At 34.9% G+C, this 19,098-nt stretch overlaps 16 non-coding genes and 9 pseudogenes across 16 annotated transcripts; 22 read left to right on the forward strand and 3 right to left on the reverse strand.

The window, feature by feature from the left end:
- The first annotated feature begins 4,290 nt into the window (after positions 1 to 4,290).
- On the forward strand, positions 4,291 to 4,409 carry LOC126888902 (5S ribosomal RNA). Its single transcript, XR_007699704.1, has one exon. It is a non-coding gene; the product is annotated as a 5S ribosomal RNA (ribosomal RNA).
- Positions 4,410 to 5,426: 1,017 nt separating this feature from the next.
- On the reverse strand, positions 5,427 to 5,544 carry LOC126889156 (5S ribosomal RNA; annotated as a pseudogene).
- An 830-nt stretch (positions 5,545 to 6,374) lies between these two features.
- LOC126888913 (5S ribosomal RNA) lies at positions 6,375 to 6,493 on the forward strand. Its single transcript, XR_007699716.1, has one exon. It is a non-coding gene; the product is annotated as a 5S ribosomal RNA (ribosomal RNA).
- Positions 6,494 to 6,798: 305 nt separating this feature from the next.
- LOC126889033 (5S ribosomal RNA) lies at positions 6,799 to 6,917 on the forward strand. Its single transcript, XR_007699838.1, has one exon. It is a non-coding gene; the product is annotated as a 5S ribosomal RNA (ribosomal RNA).
- A 1,750-nt stretch (positions 6,918 to 8,667) lies between these two features.
- On the forward strand, positions 8,668 to 8,782 carry LOC126889165 (5S ribosomal RNA; annotated as a pseudogene).
- A 305-nt stretch (positions 8,783 to 9,087) lies between these two features.
- On the forward strand, positions 9,088 to 9,206 carry LOC126889136 (5S ribosomal RNA; annotated as a pseudogene).
- A 1,015-nt stretch (positions 9,207 to 10,221) lies between these two features.
- On the reverse strand, positions 10,222 to 10,340 carry LOC126889155 (5S ribosomal RNA; annotated as a pseudogene).
- Positions 10,341 to 10,693: 353 nt separating this feature from the next.
- On the forward strand, positions 10,694 to 10,812 carry LOC126888924 (5S ribosomal RNA). Its single transcript, XR_007699728.1, has one exon. It is a non-coding gene; the product is annotated as a 5S ribosomal RNA (ribosomal RNA).
- A 305-nt stretch (positions 10,813 to 11,117) lies between these two features.
- LOC126889132 (5S ribosomal RNA) lies at positions 11,118 to 11,240 on the forward strand (annotated as a pseudogene).
- Positions 11,241 to 11,545: 305 nt separating this feature from the next.
- On the forward strand, positions 11,546 to 11,666 carry LOC126889163 (5S ribosomal RNA; annotated as a pseudogene).
- A 305-nt stretch (positions 11,667 to 11,971) lies between these two features.
- On the forward strand, positions 11,972 to 12,090 carry LOC126889135 (5S ribosomal RNA; annotated as a pseudogene).
- Positions 12,091 to 12,395: 305 nt separating this feature from the next.
- Positions 12,396 to 12,514, forward strand: LOC126889145 (5S ribosomal RNA; annotated as a pseudogene).
- Positions 12,515 to 12,853: 339 nt separating this feature from the next.
- On the reverse strand, positions 12,854 to 12,972 carry LOC126889036 (5S ribosomal RNA). Its single transcript, XR_007699841.1, has one exon. It is a non-coding gene; the product is annotated as a 5S ribosomal RNA (ribosomal RNA).
- Positions 12,973 to 14,241: 1,269 nt separating this feature from the next.
- LOC126888935 (5S ribosomal RNA) lies at positions 14,242 to 14,360 on the forward strand. Its single transcript, XR_007699739.1, has one exon. It is a non-coding gene; the product is annotated as a 5S ribosomal RNA (ribosomal RNA).
- Positions 14,361 to 14,664: 304 nt separating this feature from the next.
- On the forward strand, positions 14,665 to 14,783 carry LOC126889082 (5S ribosomal RNA). The gene has a single exon (XR_007699886.1). It is a non-coding gene; the product is annotated as a 5S ribosomal RNA (ribosomal RNA).
- A 305-nt stretch (positions 14,784 to 15,088) lies between these two features.
- LOC126888946 (5S ribosomal RNA) lies at positions 15,089 to 15,207 on the forward strand. The gene has a single exon (XR_007699750.1). It is a non-coding gene; the product is annotated as a 5S ribosomal RNA (ribosomal RNA).
- A 305-nt stretch (positions 15,208 to 15,512) lies between these two features.
- LOC126889017 (5S ribosomal RNA) lies at positions 15,513 to 15,631 on the forward strand. The gene has a single exon (XR_007699822.1). It is a non-coding gene; the product is annotated as a 5S ribosomal RNA (ribosomal RNA).
- Positions 15,632 to 15,936: 305 nt separating this feature from the next.
- Positions 15,937 to 16,055, forward strand: LOC126889130 (5S ribosomal RNA; annotated as a pseudogene).
- Positions 16,056 to 16,360: 305 nt separating this feature from the next.
- LOC126889009 (5S ribosomal RNA) lies at positions 16,361 to 16,479 on the forward strand. Its single transcript, XR_007699813.1, has one exon. It is a non-coding gene; the product is annotated as a 5S ribosomal RNA (ribosomal RNA).
- A 304-nt stretch (positions 16,480 to 16,783) lies between these two features.
- On the forward strand, positions 16,784 to 16,902 carry LOC126888958 (5S ribosomal RNA). Its single transcript, XR_007699761.1, has one exon. It is a non-coding gene; the product is annotated as a 5S ribosomal RNA (ribosomal RNA).
- Positions 16,903 to 17,207: 305 nt separating this feature from the next.
- On the forward strand, positions 17,208 to 17,326 carry LOC126888969 (5S ribosomal RNA). The gene has a single exon (XR_007699772.1). It is a non-coding gene; the product is annotated as a 5S ribosomal RNA (ribosomal RNA).
- Positions 17,327 to 17,631: 305 nt separating this feature from the next.
- Positions 17,632 to 17,750, forward strand: LOC126889083 (5S ribosomal RNA). Its single transcript, XR_007699887.1, has one exon. It is a non-coding gene; the product is annotated as a 5S ribosomal RNA (ribosomal RNA).
- Positions 17,751 to 18,055: 305 nt separating this feature from the next.
- On the forward strand, positions 18,056 to 18,174 carry LOC126888981 (5S ribosomal RNA). Its single transcript, XR_007699783.1, has one exon. It is a non-coding gene; the product is annotated as a 5S ribosomal RNA (ribosomal RNA).
- A 304-nt stretch (positions 18,175 to 18,478) lies between these two features.
- On the forward strand, positions 18,479 to 18,597 carry LOC126889085 (5S ribosomal RNA). The gene has a single exon (XR_007699889.1). It is a non-coding gene; the product is annotated as a 5S ribosomal RNA (ribosomal RNA).
- Positions 18,598 to 18,902: 305 nt separating this feature from the next.
- LOC126889081 (5S ribosomal RNA) lies at positions 18,903 to 19,021 on the forward strand. The gene has a single exon (XR_007699885.1). It is a non-coding gene; the product is annotated as a 5S ribosomal RNA (ribosomal RNA).
- The last annotated feature ends 77 nt before the right edge of the window (positions 19,022 to 19,098 follow it).

Here is a 19,098-nt window from a genome sequence, read left to right on the forward strand (position 1 = left end):
TCTGATGTTTGGCAAAAAGGGCTGAAGTCAGAATTGCACATCAATAATGTTTTGATGATTTCTGGACCATAAAAAAAGTGTTGCAGACTTAAACTGTATGTACCAATAAAAAGAGCCGATTTTTCTGGTCCAGAAATCATCAAAACATTATCGATGTGCAATTCTGACTTAAGCCCTTTTTCCCAAACATCAGAGAATTGCAATGTACAATTCAATACAAATGAATCATCATCGTAGTGATGATTATGGAAAAAAATATATATATAGAAATATATATATTTTGTGCAATAAAAATGTTTATATTTATCAAGGATGTATTATTTGGTATGGCCACATATACTTCTGGTATATCGTCAGTGATGTGACAATACCTCCTATCTGCTTTTTCATGAATTTTGTAGGAGACGAAAAACCATTTTTAGGGTCATCTGTTTTCACATGTAAATTTTGACATGTTTTGTAGTAAATAGATAATTGAATTTACTACAAAACATGTCAAAAAATATCATATGAAAACAGGAGGTGACTGTAAAAAAAGTTTTTAGTCTCTCTTACAAAATGGTTAACAGTTAATAGAGAGACAGATAATCGAGGTTCCACTGTATAGTGAAATTTGGACACCCGACACCCCATACAAATTTTATGGGGGTTTTGTTCGTTTAAACCCCCCCCCCCCCCCCCAAACTTTTGTGTAAGTTACAATTGAATTATTATTGTGGTACTATTAAACACAATGTTTTTAAAACTTTTTTGCCTCTTAGTACTTTTTTGAAGTCAGTTTTTATCGTGATATTTTGAATATTTGTCAAATCCACCACATATTTGTATATGGTTAAGTACGATTGTAGAGACTAATAATATGAAAATTTATTTATGATTTACATTTTTAGGTATATTTTGAACCATTTTAAAAAGAAGCCATATCTTGATAAAAAGAGCTTTATCGAAAAAATAGAAAGAGGTAAAAAAGTTTTAAAAACACAGTGTTTAACTAATGGTACCGCAGAAATAATTTAATTGGAACGTACCCAAAAGTTTGGGGGGGTTAAAGGGAACAAAACCCCCATAAAATTTTTATGGGGTGCACAAATTTCACTATAATTTTTCTTTAAGATGTTACTGCAATAATATTGCTTCATGTCCATTTTCAATAAAAAATCTTTAATAGTTTTCGATATATTCGAAAAAATCGAATTTTCATTTTGTATCTTCAAAGGGCTGTAACTTTTTTTGTGTGCATATTTGTACTAAGGTAAGTTAGGTTCATTCAAATTATTTTTGGTCCCAGAATATGTGATTTAATTTACGACCAATCTTTTCGGGACACCCTGTATAATAAATGGGATTAGCTGGCTTAAAAATTCATAATCTACGTTCTGTAGAAAATATACAGTTTTTGGTTTCTTTTTAACTAGATCTTAATATCTAACCAAGCATTTTAAGACCTTTTTATTATTTTTTCGATGATATATTCATGTTTTTAGTTTGTTCAAAATATTCTAGATGATTGTACACTATAATAGATAGCCAACTAAATAAACACAAAAATTTTATTTTTGTTACAGCCTGTATATAAGTTTACCTATATATACAGTGCATTACGCACCACCTTAAAAATTGGGCATTTTTGATGTCTCGAATTTCCTAAACCTGTTGTCCCATCTAAGTGATTTTTTTATAATAATATAGCCTGAGGCTATAGGTTACTGCCTTATGCTTGTCATGCACGGGGAGCTATACTGTAATATATATTATATCACGTCGCTCTCTATAGTAATGAGTGAGCCTGCACATACGGAACCATTAGTTCCCTGTCTGCAGGCTCACTCATTACTATAGAGAGCGATATGATATAATATACATATATTACAGTATAGCTACCAGTGCATGACAAGCTTAAGGATGTAACCTATAGCCTAGGCTAAATTATAAAAAAATCACTCAGATGAGACAACAGGTTTAGAAAATTCGAGACATCAAAAATGCCCTATTTTTAAGGTGGTGCGTTAATTTCTTGGAGAAGTGTATTGTAATTTAATGTAAATAATGTAATATCCAATAATTGTAATTTAATATAAGATGTAATATAAGTTCCTTAAAAATATATTTTTTATTTCCCACCATACATTCTCCACAGGTCTAAATATCGATGCTAGACGTCCACCAGAGGTCCTCTCAGGACGTTAGATGGACGTTCGGCAGCAAGACATTGGACCAAACTGGGACATCCTATGAAGGTCCAATTGACATTCACTGAACGTCCCCTCGGACGTTAGGTGGACGTCCATTGGACGTTTGGCAACGTGGCATTTGGACCAAAATAGGACGTCCTGTTAAGGTCCAATTTACGTCCCCTAGGACGTCCGATTAAGGTCCAATGTACGTCCCTTCGGACCATAAGTGGACGTCCAACAGACATTCAGTAGCGCGACATTTGGACCAAAATAGGACGTTCCTTGGACGAAAACAGACCTCCCTAAAGTCTGTGAAGGACATCCTTGTGCTATTAGGGATGTAGGTATATAGTATCTTTATTCTATTATATTCTACTCTATTTCAAACCTATTCTATATAAGTATCTACACATTACACCTATTATCATCATCATCATTCTCTTTGCCTTATCCCTATGCAGTGTCGGCTTCCCTAATTGCATTTCTCCACACAATTCTATCTTGAGTCATATCAATGTTAATCCCCTTTACCAACATGTCCTGCCTTATCGTCTTCTTTGGTCTTCCTCTCCTACTCCTTCCAGGAATCTGCACTTCAGCTATTCTTCGTATTGGGTGATTAACGTCTCGATGTTGAACATGACCAAACCATCTTAACCTATGCTCTCTCATTTTGGCATCAATTGGTGCCACACCTAGACTTCCCCTAATATACTCATATCTAATTTTATCCTTCTTTGTCACTCCACTCATCCATCTAAGCATTCTCATTTCCACCACATGCATTCGTTGTTCCGCTTTCTTTTTCACTGCCCAACATTCAGTTCCGCGCATCATAGCCGGTCTTGTGGCTGTTTTATAGAATTTTCCCTTCAGCTTCATTGGAATTTTTCTGTCACAACACACCACTCGCTTCTTTCCACTTCATCCATCCAGCCCTAATTCTACTGCATGCATCTCCATCTATTTCTCCATTACTCTGTAATACCGATCCTAGGTACTTAAAACTATTGCTTTTCACAATCATTTCACCTATTATATTATATTTTACTTTATTCTATACTATATATCTATTCTAATCTATCTATATATTTCATTTAATCTGTTACATTCTACTCTATTCTGTTTTAAATCAAATACTTTATTAGTAAGTATCTACATATATATTATATCTATTCTATTATATTCTACTCTATTCTATTTCAGTTTATTTTATACTATATATCTATTCTAATCTATCTCTCTATTTTATTTATTTTATTAATCTGTTCTATTCTATTCTGTTTCAAATCAAACACTTTACTCAAACAAAGAAACAAACGACATTCAAAAGCTTCTAATAAAAAAATCATTGCATTGGTACTACTGAAAATATTGACATGTTTACAACATTTATTCCAAGTTCCTTCAATTTTTTTGAGGACAAGAAAATTTTGCTTTCAAGAAATTCACAAATTTATTGGCGTCAAGTTAATAACGAACAAACTTGGATGTCAAATTGTGCTTTGAGAACACGTCAAATTTGGCCTTGAATAACTTGGTCAATTTATTGTTCAATTTATTGTTGATGTAAAGTGCACTTAAGTGATAGTCCAGGTTATGAGAGGCTGCTCGTAAAATGTTTCTGATTCGGTTTCTTCTATTGCATAATTGTATTTGCAATATACTGGTTTCTTTCTGCTTTACTTCTCGTTTGCTTTGGTAATTAAACTATAGAACACATGCCATAGTTCCAAACGACAAGCAGTGTCGGGTGCGGTTAGTACTTGGATGGGTGACCGCTTGGGAACACCGCATGTTGTTGCCTTCCTTTTTTTCCTTGTTTAACTTTTGATATTATTTTAATAAGAATAACACTGGGCCATTGACCAAAATGAAATACATATTATGAAAGTTGTACATTCAAGTGTAATATTATTCAGTAGGACTAGGGCATGTGTTCTATAGTTTAGCAAAACAAACGAGAAGTAAAGCAGAAAGAAACCAGTATATTGCAAATACAATTATGCAATAGAAGAAACCGAATCAGAAATATTTTACATGATGGAGCAACCTTTCACAACCTGGACTATCACTTACTTACTCTTTTTTATATCAATTTGTTTCATTTATAATCGGCAACGGCCATACCACACTGAATATACCGGTTCTCGTCCGATCACCGAAGTCAAGCAGTGTCGGGTGCGGTTAGTACTTGGATGGGTGACCGCTTGGGAACACCGCATGTTGTTGCCTTCCTTTTTTTCTTTGTTTAACTTTTGATATTATTTTAATAAGAATAACACTGGGCCATTGACAAAAATGAAATACATATTATGAAAGTTGTAAATTCAAGTGTAATATTATTCAGTAGGACTATGGCATGTGTTCTATATTTTAGCAAAGCAAACGAGAAGTAAAGCAGAAAGAAACCAGTATATTGCAAATACAATTGTGCAATAGAAGAAACCGAATCAGAAACATTTTACATGAGGGAGCAAAGTAAAATTCTCGGGTTAGAGATTCTATAGTAAATCACGAGGGAAAACCAGGAAAAAACCTCGTGATACTATCCCGACATCGTAAGTATTTGTTCTTACATTTAAATTACCTTCAAAAAACTAATACCAAATTCTGACTTTAATATGTTTGAATTATAAATAATATTAATAATACATAGATATACAATAAGTAATACTAAAATATACAATTTGTACTAACTCGATATGTTATTGACTTACTAATCGTGTTATTTTCTTTCTATTGACTTCCTCTTTCAGTATGGGTAACCACATCCTACTGCATTCTACCGAGGAATTTGCGACACAATTGGTTTCATTTAGCATAATTAGAGCCGCTTCTTTGATTTTTCTCTTTTTACTATCTGTTTCTTTCAGGACTATACTTGAAGCTCTCCACTGAACTCCATGTTCATTATCCTATGCGTGTTGATATATTTGAGATCTATCAAATTCTCTATTTTTAATATAAGACTGATGTTCACTTATTCTAACGTTGAATGGTCTTGATGTTTCACCTAAATAAAATTGTTCACATTCAAATAAATGTCGGGATAGTATCACGAAGTTTTTTCCTGATTTTCCCTCGTGATTTACTATGGAATCTCTAACGCGAGAATTTTACTGTCATCGTTGCAATTTGGTTGTCTTTTTAAAGACAGATCACATGCTATGATTTTTTAGCGTTTTTCCCAATGGCCCAATGTTATTCTTATTAAAATAATATCAAAAGTTAAACAAGGAAAAAAAGGGAAGGCAACAACATGCGGTATTTCCAAGCGGTCACCCATCCAAGTACTAACCGCACCCACACTGCTTGACTTCGGTGATCGGACGAGAACCGGTTAATTCAGTGTGGTATCGCCGTTGCCGATTATAGATGAAACAAGTTGATATAAAAATGAGTAACTGATAGTCCAGATTGTGAGAGGTTGCTCTCTCATGTAAAATGTTTCTGATTCGGTTTCTTCTATTGCATAATTGTATTTGCAATATACTGGTTTCTTTTTGCTTTACTTCTCGTTTGCTTTGCTAAACTATTCGATCCGAGCGTTAACAAAGTATCAAAGCAAAATCGACCGACCTGCTCATGGTGGCGGTTTTTTGAAATTTTATAAGGACGCTTTGTGTATGGTTAAATGAGACATTTAAAAAAATGCCGTGTCACGCTAGTGATATTATGTATTAATATAAACAGAAAATAAAACGCACTATAAATTCTTCACTTTCCAATATTGATTATCAGTTTGATTTTGTATGCATAACCTCACTATCGCAGTTTATGTCAATAAATATTTATTAACGAAAAAGAAAATATTTTGTTGCACTATAAATTGCAGTATAAATTAATAACTAATGAATTCTAACAATTGTATTCGGTTATTATCACTACAAAATAAAATATTCAAGTTTAACAAAATAATCCCATAAGACTCAATGTTAAAACGTCCTTACAAAATCTGACAGCGTATCACGTGACTGTACGTAGAGGGGAGACGCACGGAGCCAATAGAACACATGCCATAGTTCTACTGAATAATATTACACTTGAATGTACAACTTTCATAATATGTATTTCTTTTTTGTCAATGGGCCCGTGTTATTCTTATTAAAATAATATCAAAAGTTAAACAAGGAAAAAAGGAAGGCAACAACATGCGGTGTTCCAAAGTTTTTATATCAATTTGTTTCATTTATAATCGGCAACGGCCATACCACACTGAATATACCGGTTCTCGTCCGATCACCGAAGTCAAGCAGTGTCGGGTGCGGTTAGTACTTGGATGGGTGACCGCTTGGGAACACCGCATGTTGTTGCCTTCCTTTTTTTCCTTGTTTAACTTTTGATATTATTTTAATAAGAATAACACTGAGCCATTGACAAAAATGAAATGCATATTATGAAAGTTGTACATTCAAGTGTAATATTATTCAGTAGGACTAGGGCATGTGTTCTATACTTTAGCAAAACAAACGATAAGTAAAGCAGAAAGAAACCAGTATATTGCAAATACAATTATGCAATAGAAGAAACCAAATCAGAAACATTTTACATGAGGGAGCAACCTCTCACAACCTGGACTATCACTGACTCATTTTTAAATCAATTTGTTTCATTTATAATCGGCAACGGCCATACCACACTGAATATACCGGTTCTCGTCCGATCACCGAAGTCAAGCATTGTCGGGTGCGGTTAGTACTTGGATGGGTGACCGCTTGGGAACACCGCATGTTGTTGCCTTCCTTTTTTTCCTTGTTCAACTTTTGATATTATTTTAATAAGAATAACACTGGGCCACTGACAAAAATGAACTACATATTATGAAAGTTGTAAATTCAAGTGTAATATTATTCAGTAGGACTATGGCATGTGTTTGCAAAGCAAACGAGAAGAAAAGCAGAAAGAAACCAGTATATTGCAAATACAATTGTGCAATAGAAGAAACCGAATCAGAAACATTTTACATGAGGGAGCAACCTCTCACAACCTGGACTATCACTTACTCATTTTTATATCAATTTGTTTCATTTATAATCGGCAACGGCCATACCACACCAGGGCTGCTTTATCCATTAGGCAATATAGGCAGTTGCCTAGGGCGGCAAATTGTGAGATGGCGGCAAAAATACTGTACAAAAAATATTTGTATATAAAAATTAAAATCGAATAACAAGTATTTATGTTCATCCATCAATGAAATATAAGTGGGCATTCATTTCTAAATAGAATAAAAGAAATTGCATTCATAACAAAAATAAAACAAACATAGCATTCTGTTATCTTAACACTATTCATTGAAAAAGGACGGAAGTCATAAATTTAGTGATAATTAGGCCGCCGGCAGCTGGGCAAAGGCGGTGGGCCAAGGAACACTTCAATATTGCACATTTTGCAGAAACTAAAGATTTGACTTGTCTACAGTAGGACATCGAGTTAGAGTTGGGATTTTCAAACTGTATTATTACAAGGTTCGTTTCGTCTCACAGATATACTCCAGGGAAATAAGCAAGAAATAGACCATGTCCGGGACACTAAAATATCGAGGTGGCTGACTACTTTTTTAGTTATTGTTGACTGTTCACCTATAGGATAAAAACCTACATGTTTCCTGCCTAGAGTTCGCGTCCGTTTTTTAATTCCGATTTTTCCATTTTTTGCACTCAATTAAAAAGCTAAATAGTTGACATAAAATACAAAATTTATTTTTTTAGAACATTGAAAAACCTTCAAAATGACGATTTTTGAAATCCAAAAGATTTCTGTACAACGGCCTACTTTATTCAGATGGATTTAACCAAGTTTTTTTATATGTATTTTGTCCCGTAGAACACGAATTTTTTGGTTAACAGTTGATCCGGATGTCGATAAGATTGTTATAAACAAAGAATGTTCCATTTTTTTTGGGGCATTCTAAGCAAAAAATGTTGTTACAAGTTTTTTCGTAGGATGCATAGTTTTCGAGATAAACGCGGTTGAACTTTCAAAATATCGAAAAATTGAAATTTTTGTGATTAACTATTTAGATGGGAAATAAGCCACAATTAAATTGAAAATAAAATTGCAATTTTTCAACCCGAATAACTTTTGATTAAAAAATAAAATAGCAATTCTGCTTACCGCATTTGGAAATTCATCTCAAACTATACCGGTTTTGATTATTTGCATTGCTAGAAATTAATTTTTTTATTGTTAAACAGAGCTATAAACACATAGTGCTTGAGTAATGTTTTCAATGCATTTCTCATGTAAAATCGAACGAGTAGGCCCGCCTACAAACAGGCAATTTCTACGTATCATGCATTAAAACGCATGCATTGGGAGGTCAAAACACTCAAACATACTTATAATAGTAGTATGTAACATTACGCCTGATGAGTAAAATAAAGAATATTTTTAACATATTTCCAAACATTTTTATTTTCGCAAAAATGGTACATGTTTGAAGGGAGGCTTCCAGAGAATTGCCTAGGGCTTCATTTGACCTAAACGCGGCCCTGTACCACATTGAATATACCGGTTCTCGTCCGATCACCGAAGTCAAGCAGTGTCGGGTGCGGTTAGTACTTGGATGGGTGACCGCTTGGGAACACCGCATGTTGTTGCCATCCTTTTTTTCCTTGTTTAACTTTTGATATTATTTTAATAAGAATAACACTGGGCCATGGACAAAAATGAAATACATATTATGAAAGTTGTATATTCAAGTGTAATATTATTCAGTAGGACTAGGGCATGTGTTCTATAGTTTAGCAAAACAAACGAGAAGTAAAGCAGAAAGAAACCAGTATATTGCAAATACAATTGTGCAATAGAAGAAACCGAATCAGAAACATTTTACATGAGGGAGCAACCTCTCACAACCTGGACTATCACTAACTCATTTTTAAATCAATTTGTTTTATTTATAATCGGCAACGGCCATACCACACTGAATATACCGGTTCTCGTCCGATCACCGAAGTCAAGCAGTGTCGGGTGCGGTTAAAACTTGGATGGGTGACCGCTTGGGAACACCGCATGTTGTTGCCTTCCTGTTTTTTTTCTTTTTAACTTTTGATATTATTTTAATAAGAATAACACTGCGCCATTGACAAAAAGGCTATACATTTTAAGAAAATTGTACATTCATATGTAACATCATTCAGTAGAACTATGGCATGTGTCCTATAGTTTAGCAAAGCATACGAGAAGTAAAGCAGAAAGAAACCAGTATATTGCAAATACAATTATGCAATAGAAGAAACCGAATCAGAAACATTTTAAATGAGGGAGCAAAGTAAAATTCTCGCGTTAGAGATTCCATAGTAAATCACGAGGGAAAACCAGGAAAAAACCTCGTGATACTATCCCGACATCGTAAGTATTTGTTCTTACATTTAATTTACCTTCAAAAAACTAATACCAAATTCTGACATTAATATGTTTGAATTATAAATTATATTAATAATACATAGATATCCAATAAGTAATACTAAATTATAAAATTTGTACTAACGCGATATGTTATTGACTTACTAATTGTGGTATTTTCCTTCTATTGACTTCCTCTTTCAGTATGGGTAACCACATCCTTCTGCATCCTACCGAGGAATTTGCGACACAATTGGTTTCATTTAGCATAATTAGAGCCGCTTCTTTGATTTTTCTCTTTTTACTATCTGTTTCTTTCAGGACTATACTTGAATCTCTCCACTGAACTCCATGTTCATTATCCCATGCATGTTGACATATTTGAGATCTATCAAATTCTCTATTTTTAATATAAGACTGATGTTCACTTATTCTAACGTTTAATGGTCTTGATGTTTCACCTAAATAAAATTGTTCATATTCAAATAAATGTCGGGATAGTATCACGAAGTTTTTTCCTGATTTTCCCTCGTGATTTACTATGGAATCTCTAACGCGAGAATTTTACTGTCATCGTTGCATTTGGTTGTCTTTTTAAAGACAGATCACATGCTATGAGTTTTTAGCCTTTTTGTCAATGGCCCAATGTTATTCTTATTAAAATAATATCAAAAGTTAAACAAAGAAAAAAGGAAGACAACAGACATGCGGTGTTCCCAGGCGGTCACCCATCCAAGTACTAACCGCACCCACACTGCTTGACTTCGGTGATCGGACGAGAACCGGCTAATTCAGTGTGGTATGGCCGTTGCCGATTATAGATGAAACAAATTGATATAAAAATGAGTAAGTGATAGTCCAGGTTGTGAGAGGTTGCTCTCTCATGTAAAATGTTTCTGATTCGGTTTCTTCTATTGCATAATTGTATTTGCAATATACTGGTTTCTTTTTGCTTTACTTCTCGTTTGCTTTGCTAAACTATAGAACACATGCCATAGTTCTACTGAATAATATTACACTTGAATGTACAACTTTCATAATATGTAATTCTTTTTTGTCAATGGCCCCGTGTTATAAAATAATATCAAAAGTTAAACAAGGAAAAAAGGAAGGCAACAACATGCGGTGTTCCCAAGTTTTTATATCAATTTGTTTCATTTATAATCGGCAACGGCCATACCACACTGAATATACCGGTTCTCGTCCGATCACCGAAGTCAAGCAGTGTCGGGTGCGGTTAGTACTTGGATGGGTGACCGCTTGGGAACACCGCATGTTGTTGCCTTCCTTTTTTTCCTTGTTTAACTTTTGATATAATTTTAATAAGAATAACACTGGGCCATTGACAAAAATGAAATACATATTATGAAAGTTGTACATTCAAGTGTAATATTATTCAGTAGGACTATGGCATGTCTTCTATAGTTTAACAGAGCCAACTAGAAGTAAAGCAGAAAGAAAACAGTATATTGCAAATACAATTGTGCAATAGAAGAAACCAAATCAGAAACATTTTACATGAGGGAGCAACTTTTCACAACCTGGACTATCACTTACTCATTTTTAAATCAATTTGTTTCAGTTATAATCGGCAACGGCCATACCACACTGAATATACCGGTTCTCGTCCGATCACCGAAGTCAAGCAGTGTCGGGTGCGGTTATATGGTACTTAGATGGGTGACCGCTTGGGAACACCGCATGTTGTTGCCTTCCTTTTTTTCCTTGTTTAACTTTTGATATTATTTTAATAAGAATAACACTGGGCCATTGATAAAAATGAAATACATATTATGAAAGTTGTACATTCAGGTGTAATATTATTCAGTAGAACTATGGCATGTGTTCTATAGTTTAGCAAAGCAGACGAGAAGTGAAGCAGAAAGAAACCAGTATATTGCAAATACAATTATGCAATAGAAGAAACCGAATCAGAAACATTTTACATGAGGCAGCAACATCTCACAACCTGGACTACCACTTACTCATTTTTATATCAATTTGTTTCATTTATAATCGGCAAGGGCCATATACCACACTGAATTAACCGGTTCTCGTCCGATCACCGAAGTCAAGCAATGTCGGGTGCGGTTGGTACTTAGATGGGTGACCGCTTGGGAACACCGCATGTTGTTGCCTTCCTTTTTTTCTTTGTTTAACTTTTGATATTATTTTAATAAGAATAACATTGGGCCATTGACAAAAATGAAATACATATTATGAAATTTGTACATTCAACTGTAATATTATTCAGTAGGACTAGGGCATGTGTTCTATAGTTCAGCAAAACAAACGAGAAGTAAAGCAGAAAGAAACCAGTAGATTGCAAATACATATATGCAATAGAAGAAACCGAATCAGAAACATTTTACATGATGGAGCAACCTTTCACAACCTGGACTAGCACTTACTCATTTTTAAATCAATTTGTTTCAGTTATAATCGGCAACGTCTATACCACACTGAATATACCGGTTCTCGTCCGATCACCGAAGTCAAGCAGTGTCAGGTGCGGTTAGTACTTGGATGGGTGACCGCTTGGGAACACCGCATGTTGCTGCCTTCATTTTTTTCTTTGTTTAACTTTTGATATTATTTTAATAAGAATAACACTGGGCCATTGATAAAAAGGCTATACATTGTAAGAAAATTGTACATTCATATGTAACATCATTCAGTAGAACTATGACATGTGTTCTATAGTTTAACAAAGCAAACGAAAAGTAAAGCAGAAAGAAACCAGTATATTGCAAATACAATTATGCAATAGAAGAAACCGAATCAGAAACATTTTACATGAGGGAGCAACCTCTCACAACCTGGACTATCACTTACTCATTTTTAAATAAATTTGTTTCATTTATAATCGGCAACGGCCATACCACACTGAATATACCGGTTCTTGTCCGATCACCGAAGTCAAGCAGTGTCGGGTGCGATTATTATTTGGATGGGTGACCGCTTGGGAACACCGCATGTTGTTGCCTTCCTTTTTTTCCTTGTAAAAAAGGACAAATTGCCGATTATAAATGAAACAAATTGATATAAAAATGAGTAAGTGATAGTCCAGGTTGTGAGAGGTTGCTCCCTCATGTAAAATGTTTCTGATTTGGTTTCTTCTATTGCATAATTGTATTTGCAATATACTGGTTTCTTTCTGCTTTACTTCTCGTTTGTTTTGCTAAACTGTAGAACACATGCCCTAGTCCTACTGAACAATATTACACTTGAATGTACAACTTTCATAATATGCATTTCATTTTTGTCAATGGCTCAGTGTTATTCTTATTAAAATAATATCAAAAGTTAAACAAGGAAAAAAAGGAAGGCAACAACATGCGGTGTTCCCAAGCGGTCACCCATCCAAGTATTAACCGCACCCGACACTGCTTGACTTCGGTGATCGGACGAGAACCGGTATATTCAGTGTGGTATGGCCGTTGCCGATTATAAATGAAACAAGTTGATATAAAAACTTGGGAACACCGCACGTTGTTGCCTTCCTTTTTTCCTTGTTTAACTTTTGATATTATTTTAATAAGAATAACGCGGGGCGATTGACAAGAAAGAAATACATATTATGAAAGTTGTACATTCAAGTGTAATATTATTCAGTAGAACTAGGGCATGTGTTCTATAGTTTAGCAATGCAAACGAGCAGTAAAGCAAAAAGAAACCAGTTTATTGCAAATACAATTATGCAATAGAAGAAACCGAATCAGAAACATTTTACATGAGAGAGCAACCTCTCACAACCTGGACTATCACTTACTCATTTTAGTCCAGAGAAATAAGATTTTTCTCGTGACACATCCCCCTCCAGGCCGAAACCAAATTTTTTGAGTAGTATGGACGTCTATATTAATAACCTACTAATATGTTTCCTGCAGCCGATTTTGATGATATACATAGCTATAAACAAATGAAGATCAAAAAACTCTAAATTTTCGCTTTTTTCGTCTATTACTAAAAAGTGAAGCATTTTAAATAAATTTGAGAGTAAGAAGCTGATAAATCATATAAAAAACTTTAATATGGCGTTCGCTGCATATGTCTATCCTTATTTGTTGCTTAGAAAATTGCAGAATAAATCATAAATTTTGAGATTTTATAAATGTTCATAACTTATGTAAAAATTAAGTTAGAACTTTCTTATTACACGGAATGCTGAGAATTCTGGTGCTTAAATTATATTTTAAATTTCAAAGCAATTGGTCAAATAGTTTAAAAGTTATTTAATTTGTTTATCCCAAATTAATTTTTTTTGCAACACTATAAGTCAGAAAAAGATGAGGTTACAGTAATATTTTGACAGTTTGTGTTCTCGTCCGATCACCGAAGTCAAGCAGTGTCGGGTGCGGTTAGTACTTGGATGGGTGACCGCTTGGGAACACCGCATGTTGTTGCCTTCCTTTTTTTCCTTGTTTAACTTTTGATATTATTTTAATAAGAATATCACTGAGCCATTGACAAAAATGAAATGCATATTATGAAAGTTGTACATTCAAGTGTAATATTATTCAGTAGGACTAGGGCATGTGTTCTACACTTTAGCAAAACAAACTAGAAGTAAAGCAGAAAGAAAACAGTATATTGCAAATACAATTGTGCAATAGAAGAAACCAAATCAGAAACATTTTACATGAGGGAGCAACCTCTCACAACCTGGACTATCACTTACTCATTTTTATATCAATTTGTTTCATTTATAATCGGCAACGGCCATACCACACTGAATATACCGGTTCTCGTCCGATCACCGAAGTCAAGCAGTGTCGGGTGCGGTTAGTACTTGGATGGGTGACCGCTTGGGAACACCGCATGTTGTTGCCTTCCTTTTTTTCCTTGTTTAACTTTTGATATTATTTTAATAAGAATAACACTGGGCCATTGACAAAAATGAAATACATATTATGAAAGTTGTACATTCAAGTGTAATATTATTCAGTAGGACTAGGGCATGTGTTCTATAGTTTAGCAAAACAAACGAGAAGTAAAGCAGAAAGAAACCAGTATATTGCAAATACAATTATGCAATAGAAGAAACCGAATCAGAAACATTTTACATGAGGGAGCAACCTTTCACAACCTGGACTATCACTTACTCATTTTTAAATCATTTGTTTCATTTATAATCGGCAACGGCCATACCACACTGAATATACCGGTTCTCGTCCGATCACCGAAGTCAAGCAGTGTCGGGTGCGGTTATTACTTGGATGGGTGACCGCTTGGGAACACCGCATGTTGTTGCCTTCCTTTTTTTCCTTGTTTAACTTTTGATATTATTTTAATAAGAATAACACTGGGCCATTGACAAAAATGAAATACATATTATGAAAGTTGTACATTCAAGTGAAATATTATTCAGTAGGACTAGGGCATGTGTTCTATAGTTTAGCAAAACAAACGAGAAGTAAAGCAGAAAGAAACCAGTATATTGCAAATACAATTATGCAATAGAAGACACCGAATCAGAAACATTTTACATGATGGAGCAACCTTTCACAGCCTGGACTATCACTTACTCATTTTTAAATCAACTTGTTTCATTTATAATCGGCAACGGCCATACCACACTGAATATACCGGTTCTCGTCCGATCACCGAAGTCAAGCAGTGTCGGGTGCGGTTAGTACTTGGATGGGTGACCGCTTGGGAACACCGCATGTTGTTGCCTTCCTTTTTTTCCTTGTTTAACTTTTGATATAATTTTAATAAGAATAACACTGGGCCATTGACAAAAATTAAATACATATTATGAAAGTTGTACATTCAAGTGTAATATTATTCAGTAGGACTATGGCATGTGTTCTATAGTTTAGCAAAGCAAACTAGAAGTAAAGCAGAAAGAAAACAGTATATTGCAAATACAATTGTGCAATAGAAGAAACCAAATCAGAAACATTTTACATGAGGGAGCAACCTCTCACAACCTGGACTATCACTTACTCATTTTTATATCAATTTGTTTCATTTATAATCGGCAACGGCCATACCACACTGAATATACCGGTTCTCGTCCGATCACCGAAGTCAAGCAGTGTCGGGTGCGGTTCGTACTTGGATGGGTGACCGCTTGGGAACACCGCATGTTGTTGCCTTCCTTTTTTTCCTTGTTTAACTTTTGATATTATTTTAATAAGAATAACACTGAGCCATTGACAAAAATGAAATGCATATTATGAAAGTTGTACATTCAAGTGTAATATTATTCAGTAGGACTAGGGCATGTGTTCTACACTTTAGCAAAACAAACGAGAAGTAAAGCAGAGAGAAACCAGTATATTGCAAATACAATTATGCAATAGAAGAAACCGAGTCAGAAACATTTTACATGAGGGAGCAACCTTTCACAACCTGGACTATCACTTACTCATTTTTAAATCAATTTGTTTCATTTATAATCGGCAACGGCCATACCACACTGAATATACCTGTTCTCGTCCGATCACCGAAGTCAAGCAGTGTCGGGTGCGGTTATTACTTGGATGGGTGACCGCTTGGGAACACCGCATGTTGTTGCCTTCCTTTTTTTCCTTGTTTAACTTTTGATATTATTTTAATAAGAATAACACTGGGATATTGACTAAAATGAAATACATATTATGAAAGTTGTACATTCAAGTGTAATATTATTCAGTAGGACTAGGGCATGTGTTCTATAGTTTAGCAAAACAAACGAGAAGTAAAGCAGAAAGAAACCAGTATATTGCAAATACAATTATGCAATAGAAGAAACCGAATCAGAAACATTTTACATGATGGAGCAACCTTTCACAACCTGGACTATCACTTACTCATTTTTAAATCAATTTGTTTCAGTTATAATCGGCAACGGCCATACCACACTGAATATACCGGTTCTCGTCCGATCACCGAAGTCAAGCAGTGTCGGGTGCGGTTAGTACTTGGATGGGTGACCGCTTGGGAACACCGCATATTGTTGCCTTCCTTTTTTCCTTGTTTAACTTTTGATATAATTTTAATAAGAATAACACTGGGCCATTGACAAAAATTAAATACATATTATGAAAGTTGTACATTCAAGTGTAATATTATTCAGTAGGACTATGGCATGTGTTCTATAGTTTAGCAAAGCAAACTAGAAGTAAAGCAGAAAGAAAACAGTATATTGCAAATACAATTGTGCAATAGAAGAAACCAAATCAGAAACATTTTACATGAGGGAGCAACCTCTCACAACCTGGACTATCACTTACTCATTTTTATATCAATTTGTTTCATTTATAATCGGCAACGGCCATACCACACTGAATATACCGGTTCTCGTCCGATCACCGAAGTCAAGCAGTGTCGGGTGCGGTTAGTACTTGGATGGGTGACCGCTTGGGAACACCGCATGTTGTTGCCTTCCTTTTTTTCCTTGTTTAACTTTTGATATTATTTTAATAAGAATAACACTGAGCCATTGACAAAAATGAAATGCATATTATGAAAGTTGTACATTCAAGTGTAATATTATTCAGTAGGACTAGGGCATATGTTCTACACTTTAGCAAAACAAACTAGAAGTAAAGCAGAAAGAAAACAGTATATTGCAAATACAATTGTGCAATAGAAGAAACCAAATCAGAAACATTTTACATGAGGGAGCAACCTCTCACAACCTGGACTATCACTTACTCATTTTTAAATCAATTTGTTTCAGTTATAATCGGCAACGGCCATACCACACTGAATATACCGGTTCTCGTCCGATCACCGAAGTCAAGCAGTGTCGGGTGCGGTTAGTACTTGGATGGGTGACCGCTTGGGAACACCGCATGTTGTTGCCTTCCTTTTTTTCCTTGTTTAACTTTTGATATTATTTTAATAAGAATAACACTGGGCCATTGACAAAAATGAAATACATATTATGAAAGTTGTACATTCAAGTGTAATATTATTCAGTAGGACAATGGCATGTGTTCTATATTTTAGCAAAGCAAACGAGAAGTAAAGCAGAAAGAAACCAGTATATTGCAAATACAATTATGCAATAGAAGAAACCGAATCAGAAACATTTTACATGAGGGAGCAACCTTTCACAACCTGGACTATCACTTACTCATTTTTAAATCAATTTGTTTCATTTATAATCGGCAACGGCCATACCACACTGAATATACCGGTTCTCGTCCGATCACCGAAGTCAAGCAGTGTCGGGTGCGGTTATTACTTGGATGGGTGACCGCTTGGGAACACCGCATGTTGTTGCCTTCCTTTTTTTCCTTGTTTAACTTTTGATACTATTTTAATAAGAATAACACTGGGCCATTGACAAAAATGAAATACATATTATGAAAGTTGTACATTCAAGTGTAATATTATTCAGTAGGACTAGGGCATGTGTTCTATAGTTTAGCAAAACAAACGAGAAGTAAAGCAGAAAGAAACCAGTATATTGCAAATACAATTATGCAATAGAAGACACCGAATCAGAAACATTTTACATGATGGAGCAACCTTTCACCACCTGGACTATCACTTACTCATTTTTAAATCAATTTGTTTCAGTTATAATCGGCAACGGCCATACCACACTGAATATACCGGTTCTCGTCCGATCACCGAAGTCAAGCAGTGTCGGGTGCGGTTAGTACTTGGATGGGTGACCGCTTGGGAACACCGCATGTTGTTGCCTTCCTTTTTTTCCTTGTTTAACTTTTGATATTATTTTAATAAGAATAACACTGGGCCATTGACAAAAATGAAATACATATTATGAAAGTTGTACATTCAAGTGTAATATTATTCAGTAGGACTAGGGCATGTGTTCTATAGTTTAGCAAAACAAACGAGAAGTAAAGCAGAAAGAAACCAGTATATTGCAAATACAATTATGCAATAGAAGAAACCGAATCAGAAACATTTTACATGAGGGAGCAACCTTTCACAACCTGGACTATCACTTACTCATTTTTAAATCATTTGTTTCATTTATAATCGGCAACGGCCATACCACACTGAATATACCGGTTCTCGTCCGATCACCGAAGTCAAGCAGTGTCGGGTGCGGTTATTACTTGGATGGGTGACCGCTTGGGAACACCGCATGTTGTTGCCTTCCTTTTTTTCCTTGTTTAACTTTTGATATTATTTTAATAAGAATAACACTGGGCCATTGACAAAAATGAAATACATATTATGAAAGTTGTACATTCAAGTGTAATATTATTCAGTAGGACTAGGGCATGTGTTCTATAGTTTAGCAAAACAAACGAGAAGTAAAGCAGAAAGAAACCAGTATATTGCAAATACAATTATGCAATAGAAGACACCGAATCAGAAACATTTTACATGATGGAGCAACCTTTCACAACCTGGACTATCACTTACTCATTTTTAAATCAATTTGTTTCATTTACAATCGGCAACGGCCATACCACACTCAATATACCGGTTCTCGTCCGATCACCGAAGTCAAGCAGTGTCGGGTGCGGTTAGTACTTGGATGGGTGACCGCTTGGGAACTCCGCATGTTGTTGCCTTCCTTTTTTTCCTTGTTTAACTTTTGATATAATTTTAATAAGAATAACACTGGGCCATTGACAAAAATTAAATACAT

Source organism: Diabrotica virgifera, chromosome 7 (assembly GCF_917563875.1).
Source record: "Diabrotica virgifera virgifera chromosome 7, PGI_DIABVI_V3a".
Classification (NCBI taxonomy): Eukaryota; Metazoa; Arthropoda; class Insecta; order Coleoptera; family Chrysomelidae; genus Diabrotica; species Diabrotica virgifera.